Source organism: Pan paniscus, chromosome 7 (assembly GCF_029289425.2).
Source record: "Pan paniscus chromosome 7, NHGRI_mPanPan1-v2.0_pri, whole genome shotgun sequence".
Taxonomy (NCBI): domain Eukaryota; kingdom Metazoa; phylum Chordata; class Mammalia; order Primates; family Hominidae; genus Pan; species Pan paniscus.
This window is the reverse complement of record NC_073256.2, coordinates 128,023,600-128,048,997: the sequence shown is the minus strand read 5'-3', so window position 1 is coordinate 128,048,997 and position 25,398 is coordinate 128,023,600. Positions and strand designations below refer to the sequence as shown.

The 25,398-nt window shown below is 34.5% G+C and overlaps 1 protein-coding gene across 5 annotated transcripts in view; it reads right to left on the bottom strand.

Annotated features, from left to right (window-relative positions):
• Positions 1-25,398, bottom strand: part of LOC117981491 (putative uncharacterized protein encoded by LINC00269) — a 920,685-nt gene that overhangs the window by 223,609 nt on the left and 671,678 nt on the right. The gene's annotated exons all lie outside the window — the stretch shown is intronic.

The window sequence follows — 25,398 nt, the reverse complement described above, 5'->3', positions numbered from 1 at the left end:
TGAAGTAAGTTAGTGTAATGTTCTAAATCTTTGATGTCATTTCAACAATGTTCACAGCGTCTTCACCAGGAGTAAAGTCTATCTCAAAGAAACACTTTCTTTGCTCATTCATAAGAAACAACTCCTCATCCATTTAAGCTTTATGACAGTGCAGCAACTCAGTCACATCTTCAGGCTCTACTTCTAATTCAAGTTTTCTTCCTTTTTCCAGAACATCTGCAGTTACTTCCCCCACTGAAGTCTTGAATTTTGCAAAGCCATCCTGTTAATGTTGATATTTTGACCTCCTCCCATGAATCACAGATGTTCTTAATGGCATCTAGAATAGTAAATCCTTGCCAGAAGCCATCAGAGGAGTTATTATTTATGGCAGTGATTGCCTTATAAAAATTATTTCTTAAATAATAAGTCTTGAAACTTGAAATTACTACTCGATGCATGGTCTGCAGAATAGATATTGTGCTAGCAGGCTTGATAATAAGAATAGTTATTTCAAAAATAGGCTTCAAATGTTTAGTAACCATGCTGTTAATAGATGTGCTGTCATCCAGGCTCTGTTGTTCCATTTATAGAGCACGGGCAGAGTAGATGTAGCATAATTCTTGAGGGCCCTAAGATTTTCAAAATGGTAAATGACCAGTGGCTTCAACTTGATGTCACACTAGCCGTGTTAGCCCCTAACAAAAGAGTCAGCCTGTCTTTTGAAGCTTTGAAGACTGGCATTGACTATTCACTATCTATGAAAGTCCTAGTGGTGTCTTCTTCAAATAGAAGGCCATTTTGCCTACACTAAAAATCTGTTGTTGAGTGTAGCCCCCTTCATCAGTTATCTTAGCTAGATCTATTGGATAACTTGCTGCCACTTCTACATCTGCAACTGCTGCTTCATGTGGCACTTTTATGCTATGCAGACAGCTTCTTTTTTTAAAGCTCATGAACTAACCTCTGCAAGCTTCAAACTTCTGTAGTTTCCTCACGTTTCTCAACCTTCATATAATTAAAGAGAGTTAGGGCTTTGCTCTAGATTAGGCTTTGGTTTAAGGAATTTTGTGGCTGGTTTGATCATCTATCCAGACGACTAAAACTTTCTCCATATAAGTAATAAGGCTCATTCTCTTTCTTATCATTCATGTGTTCACTGGAGTATCACCTTTCATTTCCTTCAGAACTTTTTTTTTTCATTCACAACTCTGTTTTCAGCATGTCTTCCTCACTAAACTCAATCATTTCTAGTTTTTGATTTAAAGTGAGAGATGTACAACTCTCCATTGCACTTGAAAAATTAGAGGTCATAGTAGGGTTATTAGTAGACCTAATTTTAATATTGTTATGTCTCATGGAGTAGGAAGGTCCAAGGTGAGGGGCAGTGGCCAGCTGGTTTTTGGAGCAGTCAGAACACACACGATATTTATCAATTATTTTACCTTCTCACATGGTGTGGTTATCTCAAGGCAATTACAGTAGTAATATCAAGATCACTAATCACAGGTTATCATAACAGATATAATTATAAGAAAAAAGTCTTAAAGATTGCAAGAATCACCAAAATATGACACAGTGACACTAAGTGGGCTCATGTTGGTGGAAAAATTGTGCTGATGACTTACTCCACACGAGGTTGCCACAAATCCTCAATTTATTTAAAAAATGCAGTATCTGTGAAGTGAAATAAAGTGAAGTACAGTAAAACATGGTATGCCTGTATACATGTGCACACATACACACTTGTATGTCTCTTGCATTATTTTCTTTAGATTATGACACTCAGTGAAATTCTAAATGTTATATTTTTAATCTTTATTTATAATTTACCCATAAAATAACTTTTAAATTTTAATTTCTCCTTTATTTATTCTCTTCTATACTTCAGGAACTCAAATTATCTATGTTTGATTTTCATTCTTTGTCAGCCATATGTGTTTCTTTAAAATTACTTTTATCTTTGTCAAAAAATTTCTTTCCATTCTCAGAAATTTTCATGTCAATAATTTGATTTTCAGATATGTCTACTCTGAAACTTGGTATGTCTATTTAATTGTTCATTTATTATTTCTATTATGATTAATACTCCAATGGTGTTATTTAGTAATGAATTTATTTGCTTATACATGTAATTGTGTATACTGTTTTTTTCATTATATAATCCTAGCTTGTGTTTTTTACCTTTGTAAAACTTCATCAGTTCTTGAAGTATGAATCATTTGTTGGAGGAAATGTCTTTTATTTCTTTAGGTATGTTTTCTTCCTGAATATTTCTTTATTTTTTTGTTGTAATAATTTTTATACAACATAATCTTCTTATTCATCTTTTATCTTTTTAATGATACCTCTACCTTCTCTTAACCTAAATATATTGTACTTAATTTTTTATTAAATTCCTGCTTACTCAGTTTTCCTTTCCCTTTAGTAATATGGTTTGGTGGTGTGATATTGTTTGGATTTTGTTTACTGCTCTTCTTCTTTAGTTGCTCATACCCTATGCCAGAAAATATGCCCATCATTCCCCTATTAATGTTTAATAACAATATTAATCTTGAACACTGAAAATAGGTGAAGCTAGACACAAATGTTATATTCACTTGTATTATCACTCCCAGTGGGTATTCTAGATGCAAAGAACCACTGCAAAGTCCACAACCCATGACTCACTGAGGAGGAGTCTTTTCTTATGTCATCTTCCCTGGAAGCAAGCTAAACATTGAATCCTTGTTCACCCACACACCCTAGAGAGAGTAAAAATTCATAAGAGTTAGAAGATATCTTTGGATAAAACACAAGAAATTTGATGTTTTCTGTTTAATATACTTAGAATTTTATGATTTCATATATTCTCGGCCTTGTATTTTAATGTCTTCCTTACCCCACCATACCAGTAATTTGCAATGTCAAAGAAGAGGTGCCAATATCAGGACATCTGTAATTGTTCCAACTGGAAGGAAGATGCTGTTGGCCTCTAATGAGTAGAAGTCAATGACACTGCTAAACATCCTATAATGAACAGGACACCCCCGCCCCCACAACAAAGAATTATCTGCTTCAAAATATTAATAGTGCTGACATTCAGAAAATGTCCTAGATCACTCTGTTTCCTTTGCTCTAAGTTTCCACTTGATCTTCTTTGTCCTGTATTTTAGGTACTCCTTGGTTGCTGTCTGCCAGAAATTTTGTTATCAAATATCATTCTGTCTAACATTATTCTTTTCTTGGTAATGGCCGGCAACTCTTGTCTTGAATAATTCTTATTCATGTCAGTAGTCACTTTCCCAATATAAGGAAGTGCAAAGAATATTTGAGATGTAAAATAGATTAACAGAATTATTTTAAGGCATTTTTATATTTCATATTCATTATAAGTTTTCGTGGAAAACTATAAGGATCACACAATGTAATTATCTGTTTACCTAGTTAGGGACAATATTTATAGTTAACTCTAAGAATATTTTAAGGCTAGTTGTAATTTACATTTTCTACTTTTAATATCACTTCCGTGTATATTCCAGATGCAAGAGGTAAAATGAAAGGAGAAAGCACACATGTATTTAGCATCACTTATGAACTATGAATTTACTGGAAGTGTAAGGATATATAAACCTTACTACCCCCATCTCCAAGATTTCACAAAAAACTGGGGAAAATATCCACATGTATAATCTATTCAAAAGGAATATCATATAGATGATATTTAAGGCCATGAAGCTAGATAAAACCAAGGAAAAAATTAGAGGCTAAAAACCTGTATAGGTTAAAGGGCAGAGCTTTGGGCTCTCCAACACTTCCAGGTTGGTAAAATGAGAAATATAAACTCTAAACTATAAAAAAAGACTAAGAACTATTTAAAATGGTAAAAATGTAGGAGAAAATCTAGAAGGCAATGATATCCTAGAAGCTAAGTGAATAGCTTCTTTCAAGAAGAGAGAAAACAAGTACTTCAAATATTGCTGACACATAAAGCAAGATAAGACTAAGAGATGACCATTCAATGTAACAAAGCATAGGTCTTTTGTGATTTTGTTGAAAACAATTTTAGTGGATGGTGGTAATTAAAACCCGATTATAGTGGATTCAAGACAGAATGGGGAAGGACAAGAATTTGGAGACTATGAGTTTAGAAACCATTTCAGGATGAATGTTCCTAAAAAGAAGGAGAGAAGTGGGTCATTGCTGAAGGGGCATTGAGAACAACAAAGTTTTTTGTTTGTGAGATTGCTTAATAAAATGCGAGAAATAATGATCATACACTTTGTGAAATGATCCAATAAAGAAGGAATATTTGATGATGCAACCAAGAGATTGGATAATTGCTAGAGCCTTCTTCTTTAGTTAGATATGAATAGGGAACCAGATCTGGTACTCATCTGTAGGGACTGGCTTATCTAGGATTGGGGGAAGCCCTATGCACATAAACAGAAATCACGTGTATCATATGATCTTGATTGAAATTGAGACTAGTCAGCTTGGTTGTGAGGTTTTCTCAACCAAGTTAGTTGTGCCAGTAAAAGTATACAGAAGGCAGAAAATTGAATATAACAATGATTTTTAATTTGCCTACTGGGTTTAAAGAAAAAAAGCAAAAGCAAGAGAGCAGCAAAGAAATTCAGAGTTGTTCAAAAACAAAGTGATTAAGAATGATTCTAATGTTAATGATAGCATACTGCAGAGAATGCTAGGCAAAATGAACTGAATTTTAAGTTTCAGGAGAGACATCCTTAGCAAGAGACAGACTCTAACATCACATTTCATTATGGACAGTTGAAGAATAAAAACCAGATTCTTAAGAAGGCATTTGAAGAGGCAGGGCAGGACAAAACAAGATTTGGAAAATAGAGACCAGACAGATTACAAAATAAAAATATGAGGGTCTAGAGATGTACTTTTTTAATAATACCTGTGGCAAGTTTGGAAGCATCAAGAAAACCGAGCAAATCCGAACATCTGTAAAATTGAAAAATTAAAGACTTAACAATGTGCTATGGGAGCAAAAGGCAAAATAAAATTACTTATGGAGTGGAAGAATCATGGGGGAAAAGTAGCTTGAGTTATGTCTTAAAGTATAGAATGATAGCAACAGGCAAATAAGACATTCTCTCTCTCTCTCCTCTTTCTTTTATTATCTGCCAAGCTAAACAGTTAGAGTACAAATTGAAAGGTTTTATTGGTAAAGAAAATCAAGTAAATATAGAATTTTTACCATAAATTAAAGTATTCATTTTTGATATCCTACATTTACTTTCCATCATTGTCAGGTGAAAAACAAACTATAATAAATATATATTTCATGTTAAGAACATGCAATTTTGACTTATTAAATGTACTCATTCTATCAGAATAGCTTGATTATGCCTTAAAAACAAACTCAACAATTTCAGTGGCTTAAAACAACCACATTTGTTTTTTACTCAAGCAACGTCCACTGCAAGTCTAAGCAACTTTCCATCGGCAGCTGGGTGTTGTGTTTCCACATTAGCAGTACTTCTGCTTTTATCACAGAAGGAGAGCAGACTGGAGAATTGGATGCCAACTAAACACTTCCACCTGCAAGTGATACACACTTCTGATTATATCATTACCCACTGGAGGTCAAATGCTCATGTCTAACTTCAAGAAGGTGAGGAAATACAAATCTCTTGTGTTCTTTTAAACACAGGAAAACAGGATATTGGTGACTTGTAGATATGCCCAACTAAACATATGTTATGATGTTTCTCTTATTCCTGTTTTATTATGATGGAGATTTATAATAATTCCCTAAATGTCCCAGCAAATTGATTTTTTAAAAATCGATGGCAATATAGTTCAAACATAGGATCTATGTTTGTTTCTCAAATCTGTTGTTAAAATTGCTTGATAGAACAAAATAGACCAGTCAGAGATACCCACACCCCTGTGTTCATGGCAGCACTATTCACAATATCCATATTATGAAATCAACCTGAATGTTCATCAAGAAATGAATGGATTAAAAAATAACTGGTATGTATACACAATGGAATTCTATTCAGCCTTAAAAAGAAATTCTGTCATTTGAAAAAATATTGATGGAACTGGAGAACATTATGCTAAGTGAAATAAGACAAACACTGCATGTTTTTACTTGCCTGTGGAATCTAAAACCATTGAACTCATGGAAGCAGAGAGCAGAAAGGTGGTTACCAGAGGTTAGGAAGATAGGGAGAATGGGAAGATGACTGTCAAAGGGTGAAAATTCTTAGTAGAAATGTTTGATATTTTTTTCTTTTCTTTTGAGATCAATCCCACAGCATGGTGAATATAGCTAATAATTAAGTATTGAATATTTACATTTCACTGAGAATAAATTTCAAAAATTCGTATAAAAAATTACTAAATATTTGAGGTGAGGCATATGTTATTTATCTTGATTTAACCATTTCACAGTGTATAAAACAATTATAATACTGTTTTTTAATCTATAATTTGTCAATGAAAGTCATACTAACCAAGAAGATACAATTCAAAAATAGTTAAAATGTGTGAGTTCACTTATTTGAATTACACATATTTATATGTTCTTTAGAAAACTAATCATAATGCATTCTTCATTTACCAAAAACTAAATACACATTTTGTGATTTGATGATATGATTTTCAATCTAACAACAAAAACAATAAAAGACTGTGAATTCACTGTGGAATGTAAGAATTTGAAAACATTTATTTTTTCTTTTAAGAATTTTCTGCTCTCAATTTTTCTCAGCTATTATTAGTTTTTTTATTGCCAAAATCATTTAGAAAGTGACAGAAGCACTTTGGGAGGCGAAGGTGGGAGGATCAAGAGGTCAGGAGATTGAGATCATACTGGGTAACATGGTGTAACCCCGTCTCTACTAAAAATACAAAAAAAATTAGCCAGGCGTGGTGGCGGGTGCCTGTAGTCCCAGCTACTCGGGAGGCTGAGGCAGGAGAATTGCTTCAACCGGGAGGCAGAGGTTGCAGTGAGCCAAGATCGTGCCAATGCACTCCAGCCTGGGCGACAGAGTGAGACTCTGTCTCAAAACAACAACAACAACAACAACAACAACAACAACAACAACAACAGCAAAGAACCCAAAGTGACAGAAGCATGAAGAAGGAAGGAGCTATGAAATGCAATTATGCTTCTAGCTTTCCTCAGTGTTTCTGAATTGGCTGATTTGAAAAAAAAAAAAAACAAGAAGACATTTTGTTTGTTACAATAAGCACTAAGAAATAGTAAATTGTATTTTTTCACAGAAGTGCTTTAGTGTACATGTCATTGGATAAATCTGTGCAGATTAACTGAAACTTAAGAAGTATTTAAAATGACCCTTTCCTGTCTAGCACAGTACCCATGGGTGCTCCATAAGTGGTAGTCGATGATGATGGCACAGAGATATTGAGCATGGGTATTTAATAGCCTTTCATAGTGAAAGTGGATATGACTTTTAAAAATACTCATGTTAGTTACACTGAAAATGTATGTATCCTCTTTATATTGTGAATAGCAAAGCTAGAAATCAGACTGTGTCTACATAAGACTAATCATCCAGATACGAAGTGAAAGATGCTGTCATTTCTCCTGCCATTTAAAGGTATCAGATATTCTAAATGCATTTAGGGGAAACTATGACGTGCTGAGATAATTATCCATGTGTTTGCAACTCCTGTCTCTTACAGCTATCAGATTTTTAGTTGTTTGTTTTAGGATTCCATGCAGTAAAGTAACAAAACTGCTATGTAGTTCATGAGTGTTGGGTTTCTTTTTTTAGAATAAACTTAACATTAAAAAAAAAAACCAAGATCAAAGAAGATAAAAATGCACATAAGTGATGGTGAACACTGTTCAATATATAGTTTTTGTTTCATTTCTGCATAAAATTCTTTACAGCTCTGGATATTATAGAACTGCCAAGGTTTACATGTTTATATGAAAGGAAAAATGGATTGTGTTTAGATGAGCAAAACATTGCAAAATGATCTGTGTAGGTGAGATTGGTTTTGGAAGCTGGCAAAAGAGACAATATGCATTTCGCTAAGAGTGATATATTAGCAGTCACTTTTTTCTTGACACATACTTAATTATAAAACTTATAATAAATGAAATATCTGAAAAACAAGGGAAAATATTCTTATGATGATTAACTTTAATCATAATATTTGATATCAGAAATCACTAAAATTTTTGGTCACTGAATATAAGAAGAATAATAAATTTTGCTAAATCTGGTTCACAAACTGTAATATTAAATTAACTGCACTAAATAATCATATCTAATAGATAAATTTACAATGTTTACTTCAAAATCCCCTGAGCTCAGTGTTGGGCATTTTAAAGGAATTATTGTGAGGCTCTTTAATAGGTCAAGTGGTCAGTAATTATAAATAAATTATCTTTTCCAGTCTCAATAGAGTGATTCTCCAAATGCTGGAGCAGGGTTGAGATGCTTTGTACAAAACTTCTGGCATCTTTCTGATCTGCCTCCGGAAAGAAGATAGTTGACCTTCTATCTTTGTCCGTAGTTCACTGTTTTCACTAATGTTCACTTTCAGCTTTTATGAATAGCTGACTAAGAACATGTATTGAAACATGTCCATGTTGTAAAATGTATCAGGTAGTTGTGTACCATTCTGGCTGAGCATTTGCTAGAGAAGCTGCTCTTTAAAAATTGTCAGCTTGGAGTCAGCCAGTTTGTTTTCAGAAGAATCTTTGACAGGCAGCTTTCAGAACCTTCTAAATTGGACATTAGTATCTAGACAGAAGTTACCACATCAAAAATACATTGGACTGCAGAGCTCAGAAGAGTTAAGAAAAATTTCATAGTCAACAAGGATCTTCCTGAGAGGAGAGGGATTTACATGTTGAACATTTTAAATAGATTAAGAAACATACCAAAGGCCACCCAAGGAAAATTCACAGTGATTAAAATCTAATATTTACATGGCATTCCCATGTATAAGACACTGTTCTAAATTCTTTCATAATAAACTCATTTAATACTCCCATTGACACTGTGAGGATCTTAATATCCTAATTTTAGAGCTGAAGAAACTAAGCCATAGAGAGGTTAAGTAATTTCCACCAAATCACACAGCTATCAAGGTAAGGACTCATCAGCATAAGTGGTTTTGCCCCCAGAGTTCGAGCTCTTAACTATTACATCACAGTTGAAATCTGAACTGATAACCTGGTCTCCACTTCAGGACCTAGATGGCTGTGGATGATATCTGTTTCTAGACTGGCATCTGAGTGCAGCTGGAAGCAGTTCACTCTCTCCCACTCCCACACCCCCACCTACCCATCCTGAAATAGTGTACTTTAGAACAAATTTTATGTCATATTAAGTGTACAGTTGAAACATTAAAGACCCATCTGGAAGATATTTCAGGCAGAGAATATAAGTAGTCTTGGGAGATAATATTTTAACAAGGATAGTATCGATGGCTATAAAAACAATAACAACAAAAAGAGTGTTAGTGGCTGGAAAAGATATTATGATTTTCCTTCTATCAGAGATTTAGGAGCAGGAGTTTGAAGTGAGCAAGCATCAGTGTTCATAGACTGGGGAAAAGAGAAACTTCAGAAAAGAGATGAGTGCTTATTTTAATTTAAAAATAATTCCATAAATCCAACTTTCTGTGGAATGAACATATTTTGATAAATATTTCAACAATTTAGGAATTATGTCATCTATTCTTTTCTTGGAAAATAGATGAAACTGTTTTTTTTCCCCCTTAATGTGTTAGAATTTTCTTTTTTTAATCAATAATAGATTCAGGGGGTACATGTGCAGGTTTGTCACATGGGTGCATTGCATAATGCTGGTGTTTGGGCTTCTAGTGAATTCATAAGCCAAATAGTGAACATAGTACACAATAGGTAGTTTGTTCAACGCCTTTCTTCTTCTCTTCCCCATTTTGGGGTCCCCAGTGTCTATTGTTTCCATCTTTATGCTCATATATACCCATTGTTTAAACACAAGTGAGAACCTGCAGTATTTGACTTTGTGTTTCTGCATTAATTTGCTTAAAATTATGGTTTCCAGCTGCATTCATGTGGATGTGAAGGATATGATATTTCATTCTTTTTTATGGCTATGTAGCATTCCATAATATGGCTGTGGCACATGGTGTGTACATACCACATTTTAAAAATTGTTGGTGCACTCTCAGGATTTGAACAGATACAAGAACCTTACAGGTTCCATTTGAATTTTAGAATAGTTTTTGCTCTCATTATCTGAAAAAATGTCATTGTTAATTCATTAGGTATTGGATTGAATCTGTAGATTGCTTTGGGAAGTATGGTCATTTAACAATATTGATTCTTCTGATTCATGAGCATAGAATATTTTTCCATTTGTTTGTTTCATCTATGATTTCTTTCAGCAGTGTTTTGTACATATTATTGTAGAGATCCTTCACCTCCTTGGTTGAATGCATTCCTAGGTATTTTATTTTTGTGTGGATAGTGTCAGTGTTATTGAGTTCTTCATTTGGTTATCAGCTTGAACATTGTTGGTGTATATAAATGTTACTGATTTTGTACACTGATATTGCATCCTGAAATTTTATTGGATTCATTTATCAGATGTAGGTGTCTTTTAATCCTTAGGAGTTCTTAGATACAGGATTATGTCATCAGAGGACAGCGGTACTTTTACTTCCTCTTTTCTAATTTGAAAGCCTTTTACTTCTTTTTCTTGCCTAATTGCTCTGGCAAGGATTTCTAGTACTATGTTAGATGGGAGTGGTGAGAGTCAACATCTTTGACTTGTTCCAGTTCTTAGGGGAAATGCTTTCAACTTTTGCCTCGTCAGTATGATGGCTGTATATTTGTCATAAATGGCTCATTAATTTGAGTTCCTTTGATGCCTAGTTTGGTGAGATTTTTTTTTATCATGAAAGGATAGATTTTATCAAATGCTTCTTTGCATCTATTGAAATGATCATATGGTTTTTGTTTTGAATTCTATTCATGTGGTAAATCACATTAATTGATTTGCATATTTTGAACCATCGTGACATCCCAGAAATACTCGCATGAATGAGATGAAAAGATTAATTATCTTTTTTTTTTTTTCAGACTGGGTCTTGCTCTTTCACTCAGGCTAGAGTGCAGTGGTGGAATCACAACTCAATGTGGTCACAACCTCCTGGGCCCAACTGATACTCCCACCTTAGCCTCCCGAGTAGCTGAGACTAAAGGAACGTGTCACCATGACTGGCTATATATGTGTAGCCAGATTTGATTTGCGAGTATTTTGTTAAGGATTTTTGCATCTATGTTCATCAGGGATATTGGCCTGTAGTTTCCTTTTTTTGCTGTGTTCTTACCAGAGTTTGGTATCAGGTTAATACTTGTTTCATGAGAATGAGTTAAACAGGAATCTCTCCTTTTACATTTTTTTGAATAGTTTTAGTAAGATTGGCACCAAGTCCTTTTTTTTAAATTTTTTAACACCTGTTAGAATTCAACTAATTTTTTGTTACCGTTCCAGTTTTGTAATTCATGATTCATGATTGGGCTGTTGAGGATTTAATTTTTTTTCTACTTCAATCTTGGAAAGCTGTGTTTCCAGTAATTTATCAATTTACTCTAGATTTTCTAGTGTGCACAAATACAGATGTTCATAATAGCCTCTGAAGATATTTTATATCAATTGTATTGTCACCTTTGTCATTTTTGATCTGCTTTTTGAATATTCTTTCTTTTATTCTTGGTTAATTTAGCTTGTGATCTATCCATTTTGTTTATCCAAAAAGAACCAACTTTTCGTTTCATTGATCCTTTGCATGGTTTTGGGGGATCTATTTCATTTAGTTCTGCTCTCACCTTTGTTATTTATTTTCTTCTGTTAGCCTTGAGTTTGGCTTGTTCTTGATTTTCTTATTTCTTTAAGTGAAACATTAGGTTGTGAAATCTTGCCATTATTTTGATGTAGGCATTTAGTACTATAAACTTTCCTCTTACTGTATCCCAGGGGATGTGGTATGTTGTATCTCTATTTTCATTTGTTTTAAAAATTATTTGATTCCTGCCTCAATGTAGTTATTTACCCAAAAGTCATGCAGAAGCAAGTTGTTTATTTTCCATATACTTGTGTAGTTTGGAGAGTTCCTCTTGGCATTGATTTCTAGTTTCATTCCACTGTGGTCTGAGAATATGCTTGATATGGATTTGATTTGTAAAAATTTATTGAGACTTGCTTTATGATCAAGCATGTCTCAATTTTAGAGAATATTCCCTGTGCAGATAAGAAAAAATGTATATTCTGTGGTTGTTGGATGAAGTATGCTGTAGATATCTATTAGCTCCACTTGATAAAGAGTCCAATTTAAGTTTAGAGTTTCTTTGTTAGTTTGCTGCCTCAATGATCTGTCTTAGTGCTGTCAGTGAGGTTTTGAAGTCCTCCACTATTATTGTATGTCTGTCTATCTATTTTCTTAGGGCCAGTAGTATTTGTTTTATAAATATGGGTGATTCAACTTTGGGTGCATATGTATTTAGGATAGCTAAACCTTTGTGTTGAACTGAATCATTTGTCACTATATAATGTCCTTGTCTTTTTTTTGTTTACTATTTTTTATTTAAACTCTGTTTTATTTCATACAAGAATAGCAACTGTGCTGTTTCTTGTATTCTATTTACATGATAGGTAATTCTCCATACCTTTACTTTTAGCCTATGAGTTTCATTACATAGGAATCTCTTGAAGACAGCCAAATGTTGAGTCTTGTTTTTTGTCAATTTGCCACACTTTGTCTAAGTGCAGCATTTAGGTCACTTATGTTCACAGCTAATATTGATATGTGAGGTTTTGTCTTTGTTATAATGATGTTAGCTAGTAGATTTGTGTAATGACTTTACAGTGTTTGTGAGCTTTGTACTTATGTGTGCTTTTATGGTAACAAGTATCCTTTTTTCATATCTGGTAGCAAGGATTTTAATATGGTAGCAAGTATCCTTCTTTCATGTTTAGAATTCCTTTGAGTGTTTGTTGTAGGTTCAGTCCGGTGATGACTAATTCCCTTAGTGTTTGCATGTTCATATTAATCTTGGATATTCTGATGACTTTAGCCCTTGGGTATGGTCATCTTGTATACTATCTTGCAGGTGTTCACTGTACTTCTAGTATCTGGATGTTGACCTCTCTATCAAGATTAGAAACTATTACCTCAAACGTATTTTCCAACTTATTTGCTTTATCTTCTTTTCTCCCAGGAATGGCAATACAACATGAGTTTGATTGCTTTACACAATCTCATATTTCTCAAAGATTTTGTTTATTTTTTAGAATTATTTTTTCTTTATGACTGGGCTAATGTAAAAGATTAATCTACAGTCCTGAAATTCGTTCTGCTTTATCTAGTCTATTGTTAAAGCGTCCAATTGTACTTTGAAATGCCTTTAGTGCATTTTTCAATTCCTGAAGTATGATTTGTTGTTTCTTTTTTTAATATAGCTATCTCATCTTTCATTTCCTGAATCAGTTTTCTGGTTTCTTTGTATTGGATTTCCACTTGCTCATGGATCTTGTTGAGCTTCCTTGCTATTCATTTTTTGAATTCCTTGTCACTTCAAATTTTTTGGTTTGGTTAGGATCTATTGCTAGAAAGATGGTGAGATCCTTTGGAGGTGTCAAGACACTCTAACTTTTAGCACCAACACAGTTCTTGTGCCGATTCATTGTCATCTGAGGAGGCTGTCACTTCTTATTTTTGAACTTACTATCATTTGAATAGGACATTTACTTTTTAAAATTCTTGTTTCCTTTGGGGGTATGACTGTGGTGTATATTGCATAAGATCATTTTGCTTTATTTCTGGATGCTTTCAGTGGGCTGAGGTCTGTATGGGTTTCTTGGTTGTTGATAGCTTTTGTGCAATGGCTTTCTCAGAGGCTGCTTGTTGTAATGATGGATTGGATATATGAGCCAATATTATCACTTGGAGGGCTGAAGGTGGGGAGGTCTTAGGAAGCTTATCTTTTAGACTAGCACTAAATCTTTCTGATAGCAAGTTTTTATTTGGTGGTGTAGTTCAGGCTGCCACACAGTAGGTGGCCCTTAGAGTAAAATTCAGTTCCAGCTCAGGTAGGCTGATGATGAATGGAGGCTCCCACTCTGTTGGGGGTGCAGGAATGCTGGGATGCAGGAGTAAGAGGAGCAGGGGAGATTGTGTTGGGATGAACTTAGGTCTTTCAGGAAGGGGCTTGGTGGAGTAACAGCTGTTCACCATGAGCTGGCAGGAACACAGTCCACTTCCCTATCATGCCCCTGTTGCAGGGCTTAAAACCAATGTTCATAGAAAATTCATCCTTTGGTTTTCAATCACAGTGTGTTTATGGGCTGAAGATATGCCTCTCTGAGGGCTACTGCCAAAATGTTCTTGGGGCAAAGCCTCTTCCCCAGTCCACGGCAGCCAACTTTGTGACATGTCTGTCCTCCATTGCTGGGACACTGTCTCTCTGTGTAGGGAAGTTGGACCCTGCCCTCCATGTAAGTTCAAGTGGCAAAGGCTCACTTTCAGTGGAAGTGGAGGTGCCACAAAAACAAAAAACAAAAAACAAAAAACAAAAACCATAAAAATACTTTCTCTTCACTCAGAGAATATGCTGGTCTTTAGCAGGAAGAAGCACTGCTGTGTCCATAGCAATGTATGAGGTGAGTGAGATGACACCCTCTCTATGTCTATGCCAGGGTATCACTGTTGTTCTCTTCAGAGATGGGCACCATATCTGTGTTTTCTTTGTCCCAATGGGGCTCTGGTGGGCTGCAGAACAATCCTTGCTCCCTTATGTTTAGCTCACACCCTGGGGACCAACCAGTCCCTTGCGCTTGCCAAAATCAGCGTGGGTTGTGGGGTATGTTTCTGCGGGATCTGATGGTATGGTGACTAAAGGGCAGAGAAATCCCAGGCAGAACAGTGTCCCGCAATAGGTGCTCAACGAGGATGGTGTTTGCCATCCCAGTTAGGGTCTCAGAGGAGTGCAGGCATGCCTGCACTTGCTGGCCACCCAGATCTCTGTCCCTGAGAAATTCTCAAACCACATACCAGCAGTGTTTCCCTAGTTCACAAGAGCAGAGAGCCTCCACAACTTTTTGACAGTCAGAAGATTGTCAAAGTGGAGACAGGAAGCAGAGAATCACTTCCACCTACCTTTTCTGTGGGGCTCCAAGTTCCCCGGGAGTAGGTCTCTGCCAGGGTCTTGCTGTTTCTAGTTGAGTTTTCTTTGGTAAATTCATTTTAGAGTGGGATTCATACTCTGCCTTATTTTTATTTTTAATTATTTGCTGTATTATACATTTTTATTGAAGTTGGGTTATTATTCAGCATGGTGACTAATTTGAAAATTATTCTATCTTTTCTTAGCGGCAACAAATGTTCTTTGTATTTCTACGATTGGAGTCACACATGTGGGTAGTGGTGTTAAAATCTTAATATCTAACTTTATTCAAATTAGATAAAATATCTAAGTTTATTCAATGAAAGCAAAGATTAGAGCTTGGCTCGGCCAGGATTACCTCTTTCTTCCTTTTTTTGTTGGATAGTTCCAAGAGTAAATTAACAGAATTTTTGTCTAAGTAATTCCCATGGCTCATGCCACTTTGTTCATCTCAAACTTTAGGCTAGAAATGAGGTCAGGTTTGCAATCTCTTAATTCTGATCCAAGGAAAACTTCAAGGCTACAAGTGGGATAAGACTACAAAGGCAATTTTTCTCTCTTTTTTTTTTTTGTTATAAGACTCAGAGAAAAGGGCATAATATTAGGTCTGCCTCTTGACGCAATAGGGCATTATAGAAATTTCCATTTGAATTATATTTGCTTAATTCTTTCTCCATATTAGTTTTATTAAATGAGAAACTGAAAGATGACTCTCCTCTTTTATTCACACTGCATCTTCCTTGAACTCACGATTTTTAAATTCATTTTAATTTGTACACATACATTCATACTAGCTTATTAACTTTATCAAATCATAGCTGAGAGCAAGAGGCAAGTTGAAAAGGGGCAGGCACCCTGTGAAGCAGAACTAAAGGCAGGGAGCATTAGAAGGACATAATAAAACTGATGTGCTTTAATTAATGAAAATAATGGCTCTGTGACACTGAGAATATATTATACTTAATGGCTTACTGTTTAACAAGCAAACATTGTGACTAATGCATTTTATTAACAGATAATTTTTTTCATCCAAAATACTAAGTGTACCCTCAATAGTATAACTTAGTTTTGGAAATTTCTTAAGGCAGAACACATGTTGCTAGCTAAATATGGACTAAAGGAACTGTAGCTCTATACCCTTTCTAGTATTAGTCCTTTATTTGTGCACATATCTTGCTCTCCTTTAACTTGGTCATGTGGACCTAAAAGTGAGGATGATATATTGTAATTCTCATGCCTTTTGGACATGGTATAAAAAATGCTGGACATTAAGTGTTTGAAAGTTATGTTGCCTGTGCAACTTTATAGTATTATATATTTTACTATATATATCTTACTATGGTTACAGTGAAAGGAGATTGTTCAAATAAAATTACTCTCAATGGTTAATGCTGAAATGGATGATTTACATAATTATTCTAATTCACTTTAGGCAAGCGTTTTATTTTGATAATTTTTAAAAGAAAAAATGAAACATATTTACAATGTGCAGATAGAATGGAGCGAATTTATAATGTGGGTGTTTGGAAGCCCTTACGAATCAGATTTTTATAACAGTAATGTTTATGTCAATATGAACTGTTGATTTATTAATATAATCATTGTTTGTCAAGTGCATACTATGTACCTGTCATTGTGCAAAAATGGGAATAAAAAGTGAGAACTGATATAGAACCTGCCTTTATTGAGGCTGAAACACAGCAAATTAGGTTGGGCGAAAAGAAGCAATTTAAAAGGAATGATACTGGCTCTGCTCATGAAAGTAAAAAGCACTGGTGCATAAGATGACACCACCTAGGGCAACCTACTTGAAGAAGGAAGTAATGAGAAGAGACTGAACAATGACGTGATACTGCCAAGTGTGTCTGATACTTACGTCTCATTCATACAAGGAAGCTTAGATCTACACAATCCTCCTCACCCACCTATCTTGAACACTATTTTACCAACTAAAAAAAATACTATCATCTTTTTTGCTAATATTCAAATTCTTCTTGAAGATTTTAAAGGAAATGAAAAATAAGTGCTGAGTTGTCAAGTGTGAAAGATTGACTTTCTGATTAAAATTCTTTAACTACTAATTGTTCCCTTACCATAGATAAGTACTAATTCGTATACAGCTAAATCACACAGTTCATATTGAATTACTTTAAATTATCACACAGAAAATATTGTGATAACTATTTTAAACTCTTCAACCATCCAGACCTGATATGACCCCGGAAAATCAATGCCCATTTGTTTTTATTTGTTTCCTACTACAATGGTGAGTTCCCAGCACACTGAGCCTGGCAGTTTTTCAGGGACAGTCTAAGAAATTATCTGGATTAGTTATCATCAGCAAATAGAAAACATTCACAGTTATGTTATCTAGTCCACATTCTACAAACCCACATAAGTTAGAGCAAGTTTTCTGACATAGATTCTATATCTATATCTTTAGCTATATCTTCTTCAACATAATTGAAGCTAAAATGTAAGAACACAGAAAATTTGGGAATAAAAGGTGGAAAACATATATTCAAAACATGAACAAAAGGAAAGCTAACATTTTTAAAAATCACACAGAGTGAACATTAAGCATTTTTAAAAGTACTAGAGATATTCTTTGGAATAACTAGAAGTTGTGAGAATCTCTTCCATTTTAAAATAACTAGATCCTAACATTACAGATTTTTTAATGGATTTGTTCATTTCAAAATATGTAGAAGCTATCTCCATGAATCCTTGTGAAAACAGTGAAAAAACAAAGAAAGAGGCACACAAATATGTGAGAACTCAGCCTGGAGCTGAAGGTAGATGAAAACTAGGGTACCCAAAAAGCTATCCAGGAGCCAGAAAGCACAGGCAGTCAGGAGGCCAATTATGAGGGTCTTTTTCATTGGAAGAGAAACAAAGAAGGAAAGCCAAATCTGACAACATTTAATTTGATCTAAGACTCTTAAAACAGCCTGAAAATGTCCTGGAATGGGAGTAACAACTAGCTTCCAACTAATGCAGAAATATAGCCTCTTTGAAGAGAAACTTTCTCAATGTAGTCCTATCAGATTTCCACAAATTAAAATCAATTACCACCCTAAAACAGCAGAAGGCAAGGCATTCTGACACAGAGGCAACAAAATAAACCAGAGATTTATTTTAGGGTTGAAAGAACTGCACAGTAGGAGGGGTTATGCTACAGTGAAAGAAAGAATAATAAACAAAAGCTTACTTTTTCCTAATACTGCATATCACACATAAGTAAGCAGAAAGCTCTGTTCCACATAGTCACTCAAGGAAACAAGCTATCTTGAGTCCTACTATCTTGTAGCTTACTAGGTTGCTGCAACAGGAAAAGAGGGAGACTGAATAATCCTGCATGGATTTTGCAATGCCTAAGCCCAGACATGACACATGGCACTTCTGCCTACATTTCACTGGTCAGAACAAATTACATAAATAGTAGAGAAGCAAATAGAATACTTATTAGCATAAATGCTGATGTCACAATTGAACAAGTTTATTCGGTCAAATACAGACTATAAAATAACTATAAGAATGTTGAAATTAAAAACATAGTTGGGGATGGGTAAAAGGACAGATTAGTCCTAGTTTTAAGTGAGTGAACTGGAAGATGTAATAAAATAGAACATAGTCACCTAATAAAGTAAAGTCAAAATAAATAAAGCAAAAACTGGTAAAGTTCAGGAAAAAATAGAGCAATCCATCATAATGGTAGGTTTGAAAGTAACACTATTAATTGTTGACAGGTCAAACTGGCCATAACAATCAATAAAGGTTTGAACAATAAAGTAACCAATTTAAATCTGATAGGCATCCAGCCATTTAAGTGTCCACATTAGCCTCAAGCACTCATATGTGAACTAGAAAAACTGGTCATTTATTAGGCAGTAAAATATTTCTCATCAAGTGCAAATATAATGTTACACTGACCAGTCCCTCTAGCAATTCTGTGGGTAGTACAGCATCTTTTCAATAAGTTTATTTCCTGTTAAAGTAAGCAATAATTTCATGATACTTATTATCAGTAATGAAATGTTATCATTCATATGAGAATTTATTGATTACCAACCAAACTTTTATTTTAGAAAAGTTTAAGTTTAGAGAATATTTGAAGAGATCGTACAGAGATTCTAGTTTTCTCTAACATATTAGCATGATACATTTGTTAAAACTAATAGACAATTATTAACACATTATCAACCAAAACTAGTGTTTTATTCAGATTTTTTTTGTTTTAACCTAATATTCTTTTTCTGTTTTATGATCTCATTTTAAGATAATATAATACACTTAATAGTCATATCTCCTAACTACAAAACTTTGGCTGACAGTTTCTCAGACTTTCCTTTCTTAATAGTTTTGAGGAGTACTGTTCAGGTTTTTTTTTTTTTTTTTTTTTTTTTTAGAATATTCCTCACTTAGAATTTGTCAGATGTTTTTCTTATGATTAGACTAGATTTATGAGTTTCAGAGAGGAAGAAAACAGATATAAAGTGTCATTTTCATTACATCCTTTCAAGGATACACAGTATCAACAGAATGTATAATCATTGATGTTAACCTTGATCTGCTGATTAAGACAGAGTTTGTCAGGATTCTCAACCCTTAAGTTTGTATTTTTCCCGTTTCCACATTATGCTTTCTGGAAGGAAGTTACTGTGCACATATAAAGCATGAAGAGTTATGTTCCACCACCTTTTTTTCCCATTCCCTTAAGTGACATTGTTTCATGTATTTGTAACATGGTTATGTTGTTTTGTCACATTCTGGAATCTCCTGACCTGCTAAATGGCTTATAAAAATTGCATATGTTAATATTTACTCATTGTGTTATAAAGTCCTATGGATTTTGACAATGTTTGTGCATATCCACAATTATGGCGACATGCATAATAGCTTTACTGCTTTAAAAAATTCACTACATTTCACCAATTCAGCTCTCTCCCCATCCTGCCAAACTCCTGAAAACCGATGACCTTCTTATCATCATTATGCATTTGCCTTTTCCAAAATGTGATAAGATTAGAATCCTATGTGTAGCTTTTATAGACAAGTTTCTTTCACTTAGCAAAATGCATGTAAGTTTCCTTTATGTCTTGCTGTGGCTCAATATGTTCTTTCGTTTAATAATTTAATAATATTCCATTTTATGGATGTGCCACAGTTTGTTTATTCAATCACCTATTGAAGGAGTATGATCAATGGATACAAAACAATCTTGATTAAAATCTCAGGAAACTATTTATAGATACTGAAAAACTGATTATAAAGTTAATATGGAAAGGAAAAACAATCTAGAAAAAAACAAACACGATGCTGAATAAAAACAACATCTGAGGACTTACATTAACTGATTTAATAACTAGTATAAAACTACAGCAATCAAAACAGGATAGTATTGGCAAAAGAATAGACAAATAGATTGATGGAACTGAATAGAGAGCCAAATAATACAATTGGGCTTTCTTACACAAAAATAGAATGTAGATATAGACTTTACAACATTAAAAAAATACTTAAAATGAATCTAAGACCTACATATAAAGTACAAAACTATAAACTTCCAGAATAAAACAAACATAGCAGAAAATTTATGTGACCTTGAGTTTGGTGATGAGTTTTAGATACAATCTTAAAGGCATAGCTCCTAAAGAAAAAAAATTGATGAATTAGACTTTATTAAAATTAAAATCCTCTTTATGAAAGTCACTATAGAGAGAATGAAAGACAAACCATAGACTGGAAGAAAATATTTGCGAAAACACACATCTGAATAAGGGACTTGTATACAAAATATATGCAGATCTCTTAAATTCAACAATAAGGAAACAAGCAACCCAGTTAAAGGATGGGCAAAATATTTAACAGACATGAAAGAAAATATACAGATAGCAATTAAACATATGAAAAGTTGTTCTATATACCTTGTCATTAGGGTATTGCAAATTTAAACAATGATGCTACTACACAGCTATTAGCATTGCTAATGTCAATTGAAAAAGAGAAAATATCAATTGATAGTAAGCATGTTGAGTAACAGAAATATCCATTGAGTGCTAGTAAGAATATAAGATGGTACACCCCTTTACAAGACAATTTGGTAGCTTCTTATGAAGCTAAACATGGTCTTACCCTATGATTCAGCAGCAGTTATGTTCTTCGGTGATCCTCAACTAACTTGAAAAAGTGCATTCTCACGAACATTTGCTCACAAAATATTCATAGCAGTTTTTCATTTGAAGCAGAAATGGGCAATTCAGTTAAATATGGTTCCAGTCACTATGCAGAAATAGTTCAAATGTATAGCTTTTATTTTCAGCTTGTTGCCAGCTTGGAACCTGGGTTGTAAGGGTGATGAGTTCATTATAGTTTCATTTTAGAGAAGTCAATCATCAAGTAAGTATACCTAATAGGTTGTTGGATATTTACATGTGTAAATCAGGAGAAACATCTGAATTGCTAATAAATATTTGAGCTTGAAATCAAACCAACTTGGTTTCTTGGTAATGTGTGTATACCAGACTCGTTTGACTTGGACTATTCATGCAGCCTGTAATTGGCTGAAAAAAATATGTTGGACACCTCAGGTTAGGTAGAGTTGACTTCAATGAATCACAGCTGCCAATTCTGATAAAAATAAAGGCCTCTATAAAGAAATACTGTGTTTACAACTACAAAATTAAAGTGGAAAAATGAGCCATTTATTTAAAAAACTTAGGGTCCTGATCCAAGTTTTGTTTGTATTATTAAAACCATTTTTTTTTTTTTTTTGAGACGGAGTCTTGCTCTTTTGCCCAGGCCGGAGTGCAGTGGCTCTATCTTGGCTCACTGCAAGCTCTGACTCCCGGGTTCACGCCATTCTCCTACCTCAGCCTCCCGAGTAGCTGGGACTACAGGCACCCGCCACCACGCCCGGCTAATTTGTTTGTATTTTTAGTAGAGACAGGGTTTCACCGTGTTAGCCAGGATGGTCTCGATCTCCTGACCTCGTGATCTGCCCGCCTCGGCCTTCGAAAGTGCTGGGATTACAGGCGTGAGCTACCGTGCCTGGCCAAAACCATATATTTTTTATTTCTTTTTACTCCCAATTTTTTTTTTGTTTGTTTTTCAGTGCTTCCTGTTTTGCTAGCATTGTGTATGGTGATGACTATCAAATCATCTCAAGTTCTATTTATTAATATAGTTCTAAACTATTTTTTGCCACAAGACAATAAGTAACATGAAAGCAAAAAATATTAATACATTAAAAAATTTCAACTTTTATTTTAGACTCAAAGGGTACAATTGCATGTTCGTTACATGGGTATATTGCATGATACTAAAGTTGAGAGTACAGATCCCATCACCCACATAGTGAGTATAGTGCTTAATAGGTAGTTTTTCAACCCACACCTCCATGCCTCCCTCCTGCCTCTTGTAGTGCCCAGTGTCTATTGTTCTCATCTTTATACTCAATGTTTAGCTCCCATTTATAAGTGAGATCATGTGGTATTTGGATTTCTGTTCCTGAGTTAATTCGCTTAGGATATTGGCCTCTAGCTACAACCATGTTGCTGCAAAGGACATGATTTCATTCTTGTTCATGGCTGCATAGTATTTCATGGTGAATTTGTACCACGTTTTCTTTATTCAGTCGATCATTGATGGGCACCTAGGTTGATTCCATGTCTTTGCGATTGTTAATAGTGCTGCAGTGAACACACAAGTGCATGTGTCTTTTTGGCAGAACAATTTATTTTCCTTTGGGTATATATCCAGTAATGGAATTGCTGGGTCAAATGGTAGCTCTGTTTTCAGTTATTTGAGAAATCCAAGCCACTTTCCGCAGTGGCTGAACAAATTTACATTCCTATCAACAGTCTATAAGTATTCTCTTTTTGCAGCCTCATCAGTATCTGTCATTTATTGACTTTTTAGTCATAGCCAGCCTCATCAGTATCTGTCATTTATTGACTTTTTAGTAATAGCCATTCTGACTGATATGAAGTGGTATCTCATTGTGGTTCTAATTAGCATTTCTGTAATGATTAGTGATGATGAGCAGTTTTTCATGTTCATTGGCCACTTGTCCGTCTTCTTTTAAGAAGTGTTTGTTCATGTCCTTTGCCCATTTTTAAATTGTATTTTATTCTTTTCATTCTTTCTTTTTCTTCTTTTATTTATTTATTTATTCATTTATTTATTTATTTTTTGAGACAGGATCTGGCTCTTGCCCAGGTTGCAGCACAGTGGTGCAATAATAGCTCACTGCAGCCTCTACCTCCTGGGCTCAAGTGATCTTACCACTTCAGCCTCCCCAGTAGTTGGGATTACAGGTACATTCCATCATGTAATGGCTAATTTTTATTTTTTGTAGGGATGGGAGTCTCGTTATGTTGCCCAAGCTGGTCTCAAACTCCTAATCTCAAACAGTGCACAAACCTTGGCATCCCAAAGTGCTGGAATTAGAGGCATGAGCCACTGTGCCCAGCTGTGTTATTTGTTTTTAGCTTGCTGATTTGTTTAAGCTCCTTATACATTCTAGATATTAGATCTTTGTTGGATAAATAGTTTGTGAAAATCTCCCATTCTGTTGGTTATCTGTTTACTCTATTGATGGTTTCTTTTGCTATGCAGGAGTAGTTTTAATGGAATGTGACACGTATTCTATGAATATATGTAGGGAAATTTTTATGGAATATGACACATTGGCATTCCAATGCATCAGCTTAGAAAATAGATGTTCTAAGTTCCTTACTCTTTCTCCCTCTCTCTCAGGAATGCCAATGTGTCATAGGTTTGGTCTTTTTACATAATCCCATATTTCTCAGAGGTTTTGCTCATTCTTTATTTTTATCTTTATTTTTATCTTACCGATTTGATTGGAAGAACAAGTCTTCAAGCTCTGAAGATTTTTTCCTCAGCTTGTTCTAGTCTGCTGTTAGCACTTCTGATTGTATTCTAAAATTCTTGTAGTGAAATTTTCAGGTCCAAAACTTCACTTTGGATCTTTCTTAAAATGGCTATATTGTTTTTCAGCTTTTGGGTAGTTTTACTAGATTTCTTGGATTGGGTTTCAACTTGCTCTTCGATCTTGAGCTTCTTTGCCATCCAGGTTCTGAATTCTATGTCTGTCTTTCAGTCATTTCAATTTAGTTAAGAAAAATTGCTGGGAAGCTAGTGGACTCTGTTGGAGGTAAGGAGACACTGGCTTCTTCAATTGCCAGAGTTCTTGCATTGATTCTTTCTCATCCAAGAGGGCTAGCATTCCTTTAACTGTGGTGGGAGTTGAGTGTAGTCAATTGGCTTCATTTCTGGGTGCTCTCAGAGGGCCAAGGCTCTGGGTAGAATCTTTATTTTGTGGCTGGATTCTTGCGCTGGTTTCCACAGTGGTGTATATTGGCAAAATTTTTTTTTGTATTTTTTTATTATGCTTTAAGTTCTAGGGTACATGTGCACAATGTGCAGGTTTGTTACATATGTATACATGTGCCATGTTGCTGTGTTGCACCCATTAACTCGTCATTTATTTTGATCCACCCTCCTTGGCCTCTAATAATATGAAATTTTATAGAGGAAAACATAAAACAAATAGGGCTTTGAACTCTTAATTACTTTCTCTTTTCATAAAGCCCACTGATTCTCAATTCCTTTAAAGCACATACAATTCTCTCTATGTAACTTCAGACTCTGAATTGTATGTAATTTTCCAAATGATGATAAAGAGTCCATTGCCCATTTTTAGCAGATGATTTCATGTCACACTAAAAGTATGAATTCATGGTTCAGAATTACCATGAATCTTCAAGACAGCATCACGCTAACACAATTCTATTCCTGTGGGGCTCCAAGGAAGTAGTAACTTTGAACGTAAATAATGTTGGGAAGATATTTGTATTAACACAGGTGCTGTAGATGTTTTATATGAAATATTTTTTTTCAAATAAGTTTAAAATAACAGCCAAAGAAAAAGCATTCTTTGAAACTGTTTGAAATATCTTTGGAAAGCAACTAATATCAATAAAATCATAACCAAAAGAAATATAGGGAGAGTGGTTAGATCTAGTTACTAATTTATCAATGCATTTAAACATACATTTATATTACTGGTTCTCTATGAGGTGCAATGGGGACCCAAAGACAAATTGAATAGTCATTGCCCTCAAGAAATTTTAAGTCTACGGACAGAAAACAAAAATGAAATTTTAATTAACTGTGATAAATGCTATCATTATGTAAATGTTACTAGGGTACAAAGAAGAAAGTATCATTCTGAC